The sequence below is a fragment of the Schistocerca cancellata genome, chromosome 4 (assembly GCF_023864275.1).
Source record: "Schistocerca cancellata isolate TAMUIC-IGC-003103 chromosome 4, iqSchCanc2.1, whole genome shotgun sequence".
NCBI lineage: Eukaryota > Metazoa > Arthropoda > Insecta > Orthoptera > Acrididae > Schistocerca > Schistocerca cancellata.
The window spans coordinates 760,671,828-760,686,923 of NC_064629.1; the positions used below are offsets into that span (position 1 = coordinate 760,671,828).

The 15,096-nt window shown below is 42.0% G+C and overlaps 1 pseudogene; it reads left to right on the forward strand.

The window, feature by feature from the left end:
- The first annotated feature begins 12,663 nt into the window (after positions 1-12,663).
- LOC126185771 (5S ribosomal RNA) lies at positions 12,664-12,781 on the forward strand (annotated as a pseudogene).
- The last annotated feature ends 2,315 nt before the right edge of the window (positions 12,782-15,096 follow it).

The window sequence follows — 15,096 nt, forward strand, 5'->3', positions numbered from 1 at the left end:
ATCTGAGGTCATCAGTCCCCTAGAACTTAGAACTACTTAAATCTAACTAACCTATGGACATCACACACATCCATCCCCGAGACTGGATTCGAACCGTACCGGCCGCGTGTTTCCAGACTGTAGCGCCTAGAACCGCTGGGTCACACCGGCCTGCTCCTGGCTGTTGATATACTTTCCGGGATATGAGGTCGTGGTCCAAGAACTTTTCTGCTCCTTACGTTTCGTCCAGGACTGCGCTGGACTTCCTCAGAGGCGCTGCTCCGCTGAGTCTTGCCGACGTAAGGAGCAGAAAAGTTCTTGGACCACGACCTCACATCCCGGAAAGTATATCAACAGCCATGTCACCCGGTCGTGAAAGCCTTCATTCTACAGCTCCCTCTATGTTTTGGGCAAAAAAACAACTACAAAGTAAATTGGCAGGATGAGGAATAATTTAATCCAGTTTCGTAAAGCAATAAAGTTCCGAAATCTGTATCGCTTACTTAAAGTAATAATGGCCAGGTAGCACATGGAACATGAAGTTGGATGGAACCCAAAGTGAATATCGACGAAAATGTAAACTCAGACTCCAATAATTAGAAGGCAAGGATAGGTTACACGCCATTGGTGACTGCGTATTTATTGTTATAGAGATTTCGATAAAATCTATATGGATTTACGAACGTGAAATAATGAAGGTGAAGTTCGGCATGAAAGATGGACAAGTCTTTAGAATGGGACACCCTATCAAACCACCTGCGCTAGGCAGTAGAGGCAGAGGGCATCCGACAGAACTTTTAGAACATCGTCGGTGTGTTTGCTGATCATGTTATTGTAATAGGAGGAGACTTCGGTTTGCCAGTCATAGAATGGGAGAGTCATGAGATCTGAACTAGTGTTAGGAAAAGTGGCTGATGTGACACTATTCTCAGTCTGGTGCTCAAAAATTACGTCGAGAAATCAATGAACATAAACGTTGCAAAGATTGATAAGAAATTTCAAAAAATTATTTTTCTTAGTTAGGATGACAAAGATGAACACTGAACAGCATCTTAATCCACATCAGATATTCAGTTCTGCGCACAAAGACATGGAGGACAAATGGAAAAAATTCAGTACACTTTAGACAAGTATGTTCAGGACAAGGTTTTAAGGCATGAGAAAGACTCACTGTGACTTAATAGCCGTGTTAGATAGTGTGTATGAAGTCATTAAAGATCTAAGCCAAGTTAAGATATACGTGACAAACAAAAGCTGAAACCAGAGGCATGGGAGAAGCGTTCACTGAATTTGACGGTAAGATTTTGCCAACCGATCTGACCAAAAACCCTAAGAAGCTTAAGTTTTGCTAAAAAGTCATTAAGTGTATTGATAACTTCTGTTCAGTCGCTAGATGACCATACTGACACCAAATCAGAAGATGACAGTGAGGAGGCCGAAATATTGATTCAAATGTTTCAAATGGCTCTGAGCACTATGCGACTTAACTTCTGAGGTCATCAGTTGCCTATAACTTAGAACTAGTTAAACCTAACTAACCTAAGGACATCACACACATCCATGCCCGAGGCAGGATTCGAACCTGCGACCGCAGCGGTCGCTTGTTTCCAGACTGTAGCGCCTAGAACCGCACGGCCACTCCGGCCGGCCGAAATATTGAATTCGGTCTTCCGAACCCGTTTCACGACGAGAAACCATATTACGACTCTTCGTTCCAATCATCGCACGAAATAATTGAGATACGTGATCGTGCAATAGAGAAACAACTACAATTACTTAACAGTGGAAAGGCCTTTCGACCGGATGAGATGCTTGTGAGTTTCTGCAGATATTATGCGAATGACCTTGCTCATCTACTAATAATAGTCACTGGTGCAACGAAGAATACCTGACGATTGGAAAAAGAGCAGGACATTCTAGTTTTCAAGGAGGATAGTAGAACTGATGCAAAGAATCACAGGTATATATCGTTGACGTCAGTCTGCTGTAGAATTACGGAACGAGTTTCATGCTCACGTATTGTAGTGTTTTTGGAGACCCAATAAAAAAAGACCCCCCCAAACAGGCCATGAAGGGACAACGGAATCCACCGGCCGCCGTGTCATCCTCAGCCCACAGGCGTCACTGGGTATGTAGTCAGCACACCGCTCTCCCGGCCGTATGTCAGGTTACGAGACCGGAGCCGTGACTGCTCGATCAAGTAGCTCCTCAGTGTGCCTCACAAGGGCTGAGAGCACCCCGCTTGCCAACAGCACTCGACAGACCAGATGGTCACCCATCCAAGTGTTAGCCCAGCCCAACAGCGCTTAACTTTGGTGATCTGACAGGAGCCGGTGTTACCACTGCAACAAGGCCGTTGGTTTGGAGACCCAATATCTCATCAACAAAACTCATGACGAATTCCGTAAACAGAGGTCTTAAGAAACTCAATTAACTCTCTTCATGCGTGAGATCTAAAGCGCCGTAGACATCGGCGGCGAAGTTGATGCCGTGACCCTTTGCTTCAGGAAGATTTATCATATATTCGACTTGCATTTTGACTTAGTGAACAAAATATTATCTTTCGTAAAATTTTGGCAGAGTTCAGGACCCCCTTGCAGAACTCAGTAAATCAGTTATATAGGGACTAAATCGACGTATATAAAGGCAATACGTAACACGTAACTCAAATGACGGTTGTACATTTGTATACACTCATAAAGGTTGACGGTGTAAATTTTCTCGTATAGGAATATGCATTTGCAAATCTCAAACCCTGAAATCAGTAACCAGGGTATAAAATGTAATTTTCTTCCCATCAGACTGCCTGACAAAATATGCGAAGTACCCAGAAAGGGAGAAGGGAACGAAATGAAACTTCAGTGATTGAAAAGTTATGTGACACTATTTAAAGGATTAAAAAATAGATTCTAATTTTCAGAGAACTTCGCTATATGACTCCACCTATCACTACGACGATGCACTGCATCTGATCTGGTTGTACGCTCTGACTCGGTTGTGAAGAGTGACATCTAACTATTGTGCTTTCTGCTGAGGCAAGTTGACACACAACTGTTGCAACAGGTACGTGATATCCTGGATAATGGAACTGGGAGAGAGTTGAGGTCCAATATGCACCCTCAGAATCAATCACGTTCGTCCCCCGCCAACGTGATCTGTCGAGGAAAGGTCTGGAGATCCTTCTGGCCACGAGAATACTTCAACATGACGCAGACAGTTCACAGACACACGTGTCATTTGAGGGCGAGCATTGTCCTGTCGAAGAATGGCACCGCGATACTGGCACAAGAGAGGTAACACATGATGATGCAGGATATCCGTGACGTATCGTTGTACCATCAGAGTTCCCTCAATCACTATCAGGCATGTGCAGAAGTCACACCCGATTGCTTCCCACACCATTAGGACGAGAGTAACACCGCTGTTTCTCTACTGATCAATGGGCGAAGGGGACATTTCCCATTGTCACCACTATACTCTCCGACAATGGCCATCAGGGGCAGTGCAGAACCGCGATTCCTCACTGAACACAGTGCGACACCATTTATCAGCAGTCCATACTTACCGGCCATAGCAGCATTCCATATGCAGCCGTTCATATCGTGGCGTTAGCGTCAACCTGCACTTGGGAAGGTAATTTCCTTGATTGGCTGCTGCTGCTCTCCCACCAATGGTGCTGGATGACGCAGAACGTTGCAGGAAATCCATTATTTATCCTCAGACGTCAGGCACAGAAGTGGATGGATTACGATGTGCTTGGTGCAAAATACACAGATCTTCCCTTATGGTGGACAGAGGTGGTCGAACAGTATCTTGACGACAAGTATGCCTACACTCACGTTCTCATACAGTCCAACACTGGTATATTGTCACAACCGATTGCTCGTCAAACCTGGATATTGCACGACTCGACTAGCTAGTTGAATGGAGACCTACAATGAAGCCCTTTTCATACTTTTACAGGTGGTGATAACATTGTTGCACACAATTTCGTGCCATCTAAGTGTCCTTTTCAGTGAAAATTCAACATCTGACGCTGTTTACATCCATTATACACCCTACTCGGCCAGGTAATAACTTTAAAAATGTACAATATTAACGTACTCTGGTGATCATTCTAGTTGTCACAGTGAATTCTAACTCTCATCATTTACATACCTCTCGGATAGTGTGTGTGTGTGTGTGTGTATGCGAAGTTACGTTGCCATACGACCATATCTTCTATGGGAATCACTTATTTCGTCAGGCGGTGCATGTTGTTGCAGCTCAGAATGAATTCAGCGAGCACGCCTACTTGTAAATTGTTTTATGCTGCATACCTGGCAAGCTCAGAGCGAAACAGGTCACCTCCAATTGGTATGCGAATACGGCGTACTGTCGTTGTAGCGGAAGGTAAGGCACAAGTTAGTCCTCAATACCTCCAATATGGGTAGCAACCAAGCAAACATCACAGTATATCGTAACAGGGCAGCAACACCCTATCACTTCAAGCACCATAGCACCACTATAATAGTCAAACGTTGTGGAAAAATCCCTGCACGACGACCCAGAATAACTACTGAGCCGCCACAACCAGGCAAGAAACAATGATTAGTAAAAATAACCAGGGTAAATTCGATCATCCACCTGGAGCTACCACGTCATAGCTCGGGCTTAGCTACTTAAATAACCGGATTCTTGGAGCTCACAGTCATATTCAGTCGTGCGGCCATTCTGTCCGTGTCACCAGTGTCAATGAGAATGATGGTTTATTGAATTTCAGTGAAACAACAACGAAGTTATCAGTGATGGTCTGCCTACTATCTGACTGCTGTCTCTGACGGCGAGACACTGCCAACCCAATATAAGCTTACAGCCATGATCGGCCATTGCAGCTTAACTGGACTTCATTGTTGAGGAGAAGAATGGTGCGCTACTTGATCTCATACTGACGGTGGTTCTTAGATTATCTACTAGCTGTTATGCCCACACCGTCCAGGCATGGGGCGTCTTCTTAGTCCCCTGGCCATACCATAAGCATCTGCTCCAGTCTGGGTCATCCCATGTGGCAGACCAGTTTATGACCTACGTGACAACCATAATCCTGGACCGGGTAGACGGCTACACACTCACATAAGTGCACGATGAACAATCTACGACAGCTCTGAGGTGTAGAGCCACCCTGTGCTGTCAAAATGTTTGGTAATGACAACACCTACTGATCTCCTCCGCTGCAGCTTGCATACCTTCACGTCAGCCGCCACTCACTGACGTATGGCATCAGCCTCACGACTTGCTGGCGAGGTGTGTCAGCAGTTCACAGCATGTGCTGAGGCCTGCACGCTACATGGCGCTACAAGGCAGTTACATTACTCTGCGTGTTCATCCCGAAAATAAAATGTCATTCCAGATACCACTGTGTTAGTCACCCCTCCAGGCATAGCACCCCACCATTCCCATACCACCACTTGGCTCCCAGACTCACAGCAGCTTTGATCAACCCAGGCTGTTCATTTCGTGTCACGAATTGGTCGCCAGCTACCGTGACACCGATGCATTTGGTGTACGGACGTGGTTGTCAGGTACTCTGATGCTGCTGTGTCTGATGGCAGTGGTAGCTGTCATCTCAACAGGCATTGGTTCAACGTCAGCAGCATCGTCCATCATCTCGTAGTGCCGGAACTTTATGATTTGGTGTGTGAACATTTTTTTTTATTCTAGTCATTTGGTTTGTGTGTGTACCTTGTTTGGCTATGGCAGGACGTATGGACGCTTATAGCAGCCATAAAGTTAGCCTTGTCAGGCCGCAGGAGCCTGTGGATATATCGACATTTAAAGGCAACTGTATACAGACATGTTTGAGGCCAGTGCGGTGTAAGTTTTGTAACGTGTCAGGGCATGCGTTGCCACGGTCCAAGACTGTCTCAGCCGCATTTAGTATTTAAAGACGATTTGAGCATTTGGCGCAAGGCAGTATTAAGTCCCACCGGGTAATAATACAGCGAAAGGGCTTGTGTGAAATTATTATTTGTGTATTTTAAGTACAGTTTCTCTTTTCGCAAAATTCCAAACACACATGCTGCTACTACGTGCGAGAATACTGCCACTTTGACAGATCACGTACAGGCGTTGTTCAAGTTGAATTCCAACAACGGCAGTATAATTAATAACGACGTAGGCTGACTGAAGGTTATAACCCATTGAGCAACAATTGCAGTCGGGATCAGGGGAAGCAGTGTTTCAGTCCCCTCCTCTCAATCACCAGCTAGTTTAGTTACGCCCTACTCTGGCAAAACGTCCCCAGATGTAACTGTCTTCATTATCGAAGTTACGGCTCACGCCACAATGAGAGGTTGGTCAAACGACGCTTCTCTCCATGTGGTTAATTTATGACCGGCAGACGAAGGTAAATCATACGTTTTATATCATGAAGTTCTTAGTAAGGCACAGACGTTTTAACAGTTGACTGATGATTTACGTCACTGTTATTGTAAACAAAAGAGTACAACGTTCTTCACACAAAAACTGAGTAATTTAACGGAGAAGCATAATGAATCGATAGAGACCTTTTCAGATAGCATCCGGAAGGTCAATGCGCAGACATACTAACCGACGCGAAACGATGAAGCCAATAGAGTCTTCTGGGAGAAGCCGAAAACAGAGGTTCGGATGGTTCTCTGTATGATATCCCCGCCGAGAAGTCACGTAGGATTAGGATGGAAAATGTTGATAACTTAGTCACGGCTCTTAAAGTCGCTACGCAATTGGAAGAAGTCGATATTGCCAGAAACATACGCACTGACTACCATGTCTTCGCTTCACAGATAAATGTGAGCATGGAGGTCAAATATTGGCAATCTGGTTCCTATAAGTGTGGACAAGGTGGACACCGAGTACAAGAATGTAGCAATCAATGGCACTAAAAACAACGCGATGGAAGCAGCTGTTAAACTCAAACGAGAGGTATTCCCAATAGGATTACGACGGTACTGGGCACTATGCACTGTAAAAGATTGCTGAAAATGATGAAAATATTTATATAGTTGGTGTTGGTGCTGTGCGACGATTTTTGATAAAAAAACTTAGTTTAGACTCAGTAGTTACCTTGAGCCCCCCGTGATATGGCACGAATATATATATATATATTTGTTACGCTCAACACTCAGCTTAATTGAGAGGCCCCAGAGATGGGGCTGGTCCCAATGTTTGGCTAAGTTTTTCGTCACATGGCGCCAGCTCACACCTGTCGGAAACTCAATTTTCAAGCTGAAATAAAATATTAAAAAAACACTATGCAGGTAGATATTGCGGTGAAATTTAAAATATTTAGTCACGTTGATTTATAATTTGAACAGGTAGGTTATTTCTATTTTTCCACGAATAGTCTTTAATATATTGACTAATCCCTTGACATGCAGTCTGAGGGGCTTATACGTAAGTGCGGCCTTTAATAGCTGATGCTACAACACTTCGCTATAAAACCCATGTGTCGCGATCACGGCATTCGCACCTCCTTGTCACTCTTAGTTCTATTTTTATCAATTTTTCTCTGGCATATAAATTCCTCCAAGAGCTCCAACACGGCCATACGCTCCCCTGCCAAGCTTTCGCTCAGCTTTTCCAAGGCCACGTAGTATCTAGCCGCTCGTCACGGCCCCATAGCAACCGCCAGCCACGTGCTCTGCACTGGAAAACTGCCGCTCTGGTCTCCCTCCACAGCGTGTACGCTCACAGGATGTAACACTGCAAAAATAGATTCACAGGCGAAATGCTGATTTGTCGGCTTGGTAGGCAGCAAGGAACACAAATTTCTGGTAGACATGGCTGCGCACGTGTCAGTCATCAGCCTGGACCTCATCGGCAGAAAGAGGCTTAGGTCTCCACGTTACAATTTACGTGGAGTTGGTGACAATAACGTAAAGTCATTATGTACGATACTGCTCAATTTTAGTATTGGAAATCAAAGTTTTCGGGTACGTATCGAACTGTTATTGTACACATGTGAAGTGTATTCCTCGATTTTTGAACTGGATTTTCTGAAGGAACTTCATGCTAAAATTGATCTTTTTCAGTATACAACAGAACTCACTAGGGCTATTTTACCATTCGGAGACATAGCTGCCGATGAGGCAACATCACAAGGCACAACCCCTCATGAAGACGTTCTTGGCTAAACATGAACATATACACTGACTGATGTTCCTATGATACTATACCATCAGGTATGAGGAAGTTAGTGCGGGTTTTCGTTGATACCAATTTACAACGTGCATTGTATGTGATAGGAGTCCAGTGCCAGATTCCTACAGCCATCAGGAGAGAGCCAGTTTGGATGCTGTGGTTAGGACGTAGCTACACTCGAGAGGGCCAAGAAAAGTCATTAAAAATAACACACTTATTACGCCACTGGAATACTCTCTTTCAAATTCTAAATGTTCCAGGGGTAGAATACAGGGAGCAAAAGGCCATTTACAATTTGTACAGAAATCAGGTGGCAGTTGTAAGAGCGGGGAGAGGGGGGAGGGGGTGGTGCGATAGGGAAGCAGTGGCTGACAATAGAGCGAAAACAGGGTAGTAGCCGACATTATTCAAAATGTATATTGAGCAAGAAATAAGGGAAGCAAAAGAAAATTTTGGAGCAGGAATTAAAGTCCAGAGAGAGGAAATAAAAACTTTGAGGCTTGGCGATGACATTCTAGTTCCGTCAGAGACAGTAAAGGACTTGCCAGAGCAGTTGAAACGAATGGATAGTGTCTTGAAATGAGGCTATAAAATGAATATCAACAAAAGCAAAACAAGTATAATGGAGAGCAGTCGAATTAAATCAGGTGATGCTGAGGGAATTAGATTAGGAAATGAGACACACAAAGTAACAAATCAGTATTGCTATTTGAGTAGCAAAGTTAGTGATGATGGTCAAAGTAGAGAGGATATAAAATGTAGACTGGCAATGGCAAGAAAAGAGTTACTCAAGAAGACAAATTTCTTAACATTGAGTATAGATGTGACTGTCAGAAAGTCTTTTCCGAGAGTACTTGTATGGAGTGTAGCCGAGTGTGGCAGTGAAACGTGGACGATAAACAGTTTAGACAAGAAGAGAATAGAAGCTTTTGAAATGTGGTGTTACAGAAGAAAGCTGCAGATTAGATGGGAGACCACATAACTAATGAGTAGGTACTGAAAACAACTGAGGAGAAGAGAAATTTGTGGAACAATCTGACTAGAAGAAGGGATCAGTTGGCAGGACCTGTTCTGAGGCATCAAGGTATCACCAATTTTGCACTGGTGGGAAGAGCGGGAAGGGGGGGGGGGATAAAAATTGTAAACTGCAGTAGGTACGCGGAGATGAAGAGGCTTGCACAGGATACAGCAGCATGGACAGCGGCACCAACCAGTCTTACGATTGAAGACTGAACAGCAAATGCAACGATACATGATTGTCTTCCAAACCGCCGCGCCACAGCTGGGCTGGCAGAGCAGCGGCCTCGTTAGTGCTCGAACGTCCATTCTACAAGTTCATTTGTAAATGAAGGAGGAAGGGAGAATTTGGGCGCATGATACGACACTACGTCCTGGGCTGCACAGTTATCTACTCTCACCTAAGTGGATGGCGACTCATCTACGAGAGCACTACTGTAGTACTACCCTGTGCTGTCAAAACGTCCATTAATGGACAATTCTGACACGTATTTCCTGCTGCAACTTGCACACGTTCATGCCATCTGCCACTCAATGACCTGTGGCACCAGTTTCACGATTCGCTAACGATGTGTGTCAGCGGGTCTCCCCAACGTGGGCTGAGATCCTCTTATTACACGATGTTATGAGGCAGTTACATTGCTCTGTGTAATCATCCTTACAATATAATGTTATACCAGGTATCACTGCGTTACAGACACCTCCGGGTGTAGCACTCAACCACGCCCACAGCACCGCTTGGCTCGCTGACGAATACGAATCTTGGCCAATATGTACAATAATTATTTAATTAGTGCTGTGTCGTGTGTATAATATATGTTTTGTCAAGTTAAGGTTTTTATTGTTATAGAGACAGGATTCGTTAACTGTGGCAAAACTAAAAACTGCAGATAACTGATCTTTGCTCGTGGGGTGATAATGCAATTTCTAAACGTGGACTTACGTTACATGAGTGTGGAAAAACAATACCTTTTACTCTGGCGTCTTTTTGCTTTGGTACACAGTATTAGGGGAGCACTTGTGAGTCAGTCATGGTCAGGCATAGAGCGAAGCAAAGTCGCAGGCAGATGCGTAGTCGCAGTCAGATGCCTGTAAGGTCAGACCTTTATGGTGTCTGTAGAGCTGTAACAGGAACGTCTGTAATAGATTCAGTTTCGAACTATTTTCGGAGAATACATTAATTTGTGTGAAGTATCCTGGTGTTAGAGTAAGGGACTGTGTATCCTTGAACCTTAATTAGCTGTGGTCACAGTGGCTAAATGTAGAGAACACAATTGTATATAACAGGTATTTGCATTAAACTGTTACCAGTCATGTTTATATTTACTTTTAATTTATGTCTAACATAAGTTAAACAGAAGATAAATATAAATGTCACTGGCATAATTTTAACGCAAATAATCCTTTAACCTCAATCATCTCAAATAATTATTTGCTGCTTCGGACGTAATTCTGCGTGTTGCTTAATGTTTAAGAAGTAAAGTGAGCGCCGTCGAACAAAAATTCTAAGTGAGTTATTTGCGAACAAACTAAATCTGACTTGCTAACAGTCTATAGCATATTGATATTTTATAAATCCATTAAAATATCGTAAAGTAACTGATGGGATAATTGCTATACGTTCTTGCAAAGAATGGTCGCCACGTTAATGATTTCATAGGAACAGGTAGTTAAATTCTTGGAACAGTAACTCGAGACACAGATTTACATTTGATTACATTGCATTATGAAACGATTCAGCAACTGTGACTGCAAAAAATGTTAAATTGTGCTTGCTTATATCAATCATCTTGCTTTTTATAAAAACACAGGTACAAAGTCTCATGCCAGATTCAATCAGTAACTTGTCAGTTATCATTTGTCTCTTCAGGACAGGTAGCAATTTTCGTGATTATTTAATTAGTTTCGTACGGTAAAGTAGCATTGGTCCCCACCCTAGTTGCGGAAACTTCCACTGTTGATTCGTAGATAATGTAAAGTCATCTGAAAGATAACTCGGGTAAGCAATGAAGTGTCACTGAAAAGCGTTTTGACTAGACCTCAGTAATACTCACTAGACATTTTGGGAAGTCTCGATAGCCTTCACAATAATTTGGAGAGGTCTTTGGACACAGTTAACCCCTTGCAAAATAAAACCGTCAAAGTAATTCTTAAGTCAGTAACAATTGTACTATTAGTAATCATCAAAATTGTTGAAGTGTCAGATATCTCATTTGCATATCTAACACGTCTGTAGAAACTCAGTGTTTTAGCACTGTCACGAAATTTAGCAGACATGACTTGATACTCAGGATGTAATAGTTAAAAATCAACAATTTATAAAAATTAAGTACAAGTAGACAGTACAAGCTGTACCAAAGCTCTGAAGATGGCAACACAGAAATCAACCAAATATCCGACTACTGTACTTCTTCGGTGGTCGTAACTGCCACAAACACAGTTGTATTGATAGGAAAGAATGGAAGGAATACATCAGCGTGACTAAAAATTTTCGTTCGTCCTCGAGACGTGCTTCAAATGGATCATTTCATGAGGATGACTAATCACGATATGGAAGAGACCCGGCTCCGAATTCAGACATAGCACAAATTTACGACTGTTTCAACAGATGAATAATACAGCTTTGACTGCATTAGTGACGTGATATCGTTTGAACGAATCCAAGGCCAATGTTGTTGATGTTACGGTATATGTTGCAGGCGAAGAATAGAATTTTATTGATTTTGGTCAGAATAATCATTAATATGATATGAGTTCAATTACTTTACCACTCTAATTCAAAGGTTATATGTTTCTCCTTTTCCCTGTGAATTATATAACAAAGATCGACATAAATGTCTTGAAAAGTATTATAGATAAATATGAGCATTATTAATGGAGGGTTATATTCAAACCAGGTGTAGATCTACATTACATTCAATGATATCGACTATCCGTTCGTATAAAAGAAAGTCTAACACTTAACTCATACAGGCATCCATAAAGACACTGTGAGCTATCATAACGATTAAAATGAAGTATCGTTTTTACCAGTATCACACACTCATTTATTTAACAGTTTATTTTTAACAGTACGTTTACAAGACGGACCCGATAAAGAGATACACAATTTCAATAACTAGAAATTTAGTGATATTTTGTACCCATTAGCGACGTATGAAGCTTTCTGTGCGGATCACAAAGAGATTATGTGGGAAGGTGATTTTACTGTATCATTCATCAGGAGTGATCGATTGCTTAAGAGGGCTGCGTTAATACTGTCAGAAACGAGTTGCCACGTACTTTTCAAGCGCAGTTCAAATATCTTGTTACTAGCACGAAATGTCAAACTGCAGACGTTAAATATCAACTTGAACGTGAATTTGAATAAGAGAAAAACGAGTTTATTACTATAGTTTCATGAATTTTAGACTCCAGTCGGAGTAGGATTAAGTGGTGAAACTATTAAAATCAGCATTCCATAATACAACTACCCGCTGTAATTTGATATGTCTCATCTAAAATTTGGGCAACGGCCTTGCCACAGTGGATACACCGGTTCCCGTGAGATCACTGAAGTTAAGCGCTGTGGGGCGTGGCTGGCACCTAGATGGGAGACCATCCGGGCCGCCGTGCGCTGTTGCCATTTTTCGGGGTGCACTCAGCCTCGTGATGCCAATTGAGGAGGTACTCGACCCAATAGTAGCGGCTCCGGTCAAAGAAAACTATCATAACGACCAGGAGAGCGGTGTGCTGACCACACACCCCTCCTATCCGCATCGTCACTGAGGATGACATGGCGGTCTGATGGTCCCAATGGGCAGATTGTGGCCTGATGACGGAGTCCCTTTCTTTTCATCTAAATCTGTGGTGTCTAAAAATAACAAAGCTAACTACTTTAGAGATTCTTAGTTGGTTGATAATATTCAACTCAATAAAGCATGAGTCGGCAACGTTCATAATGTAGTTTATCCCACAAAGTATCTTAAATCTTCTAATTTATTTAACGAGCTGAAACAAATTAGAGATTTAGTGAGAGGGTCTGCCATACACATACTCGTAAAAGTAACTGATGAAATAAAGAACCATATGATTTATGTTGGCAACAAGGCTCAGGGAAGGGATGTTGTAGCTACTCAAAATATGACCATGAAACTTTACGCTATTTTCAGTTAGAATACTCCTGCAAAACTTTGACATATGCAGACAGGTGTATAATACACGCAATAATATTCGTTAAGATTAACCCTTTTCATTTAATTCCATTGTATCTCGTCTAAGGACCTTCCTCCAACTAATAAACAATATGACATTATATTATGATGATTGAATATTCACCAATGATTTGTAACGCAAAACTGGGAGAGCTAAAGAAAATATTTTGCAGCACGACCAAAATGATAATATCTTCATAAGAGGAAGAATGTCACTACTCAGGCAAACAGATCGAACTGATTATAGTGTCGCCACTTTTTTACGGATAGAATGCTAAATTGGATATAAACTCCTACAGTATGGCAGTAATGAACAATCATCCTAATGACAGTAATCCGACTCTGTCTTGATTAGGTTGGTCTAACTGCATCTCACAGTGTGTAAAACATACAGTCTAAGAAATCAAAAAGTAGATTACACAAAGGAATGCGGAGAAATATTTAATCAATATTAGTTTGACTTTCGACCGTAAAGTGAGTCACACTAGAGTCAGGAGGACAGTTGGGAGTTAGAAAGAAGAGATGCCAATTCCACGAACCTGAGATGCAAGAGTACTATTAACGCTTTAGGAAAGTAAAAGTAGAAGCTTGAGTAGTATGTTGCTACTGTCTTCAATCATCTGTTCAGTGACAATAATTGATGACTTATTTTTATCCATTCTGCAAGAAATAATTAGCTTTTGTAATGTTTCTCATATTGTTACGGCTTTCTTCCGTTATACATACTTGCAGTTTTGTAAATTCTACTATTAGTTACAGATTAGTCATTGTTAGCTAAACAGAACAATATTGGGATATGTAAACCACGCAGTGTACTAACACATCACAGTCAGCAAATTTTTGCAACTCAAGAACTGATCACAACAGATCTGTGTCATTTAAAGTCCATGAAGAAACAGTGTCAAGTGATATTGGTTCTGAACTTTATTAACAGTTATGGTGCAGAGTGGACAATTTCGCTTTCGAGATACGTATGCATTTCAGCTGGAAGCGGGAGCGTAATTGCTGTATTAGCTTTCGTGTCGCTGTGAAATCCGTTGCGATCGCAATAGGCGAGACATGAGTTTGAACAGCAGCAGCCGCGAAAGCACTTAATGATATTTGTATTGGCGTGTGGGCGTACGTCGATATCGAGGTGACGTCCTAACCCTGACAACGCAATTGCAACTTCCCAGTTTGCTGGCAGTTTCTATCTAGTCATATTCATCCTCGTCTGCCCTCAAACACAACCTTACGAACTTTGTGAAATAAGGCCGTTTTTACTTTTCGTAAACCTTTCAATGATGCAAAATCTTATAAATTCGTGAAAGTGAGTGTAAAGGTGCAGAAATACACCTCTAAATAATTTGATATATCTGGTACGTATTATTGTCTTGTGAACGTATTTAAATAAAGCAATAACAATTATGACATTCGGAAAACCAACATTTGAGACATTTAAAACTTAGCTTCAAGTTTACTAAACATATAAAGACGGAAATAGAAAATGTTTCTTTAGAGCCTTTTCCCGTTTACTCCCCCAGCATGCCAAAATACCACTGAAAATACTTCGAATCTACTGTCATCAGTGTCAATCACAGACAACCCCTCTCTTCACTCAGGTGGTCCTCCAAATTTTATGGAATATGTCGTATAAAGAGTGCGTGCTGCAATAGGTAAAGAGCTGCTCACTGCTCAAGAACTACTCTATATTTTGTTGTGCTTCACAACTCTGCAAATATTACTATAGACTGATATTTTGCTTAAA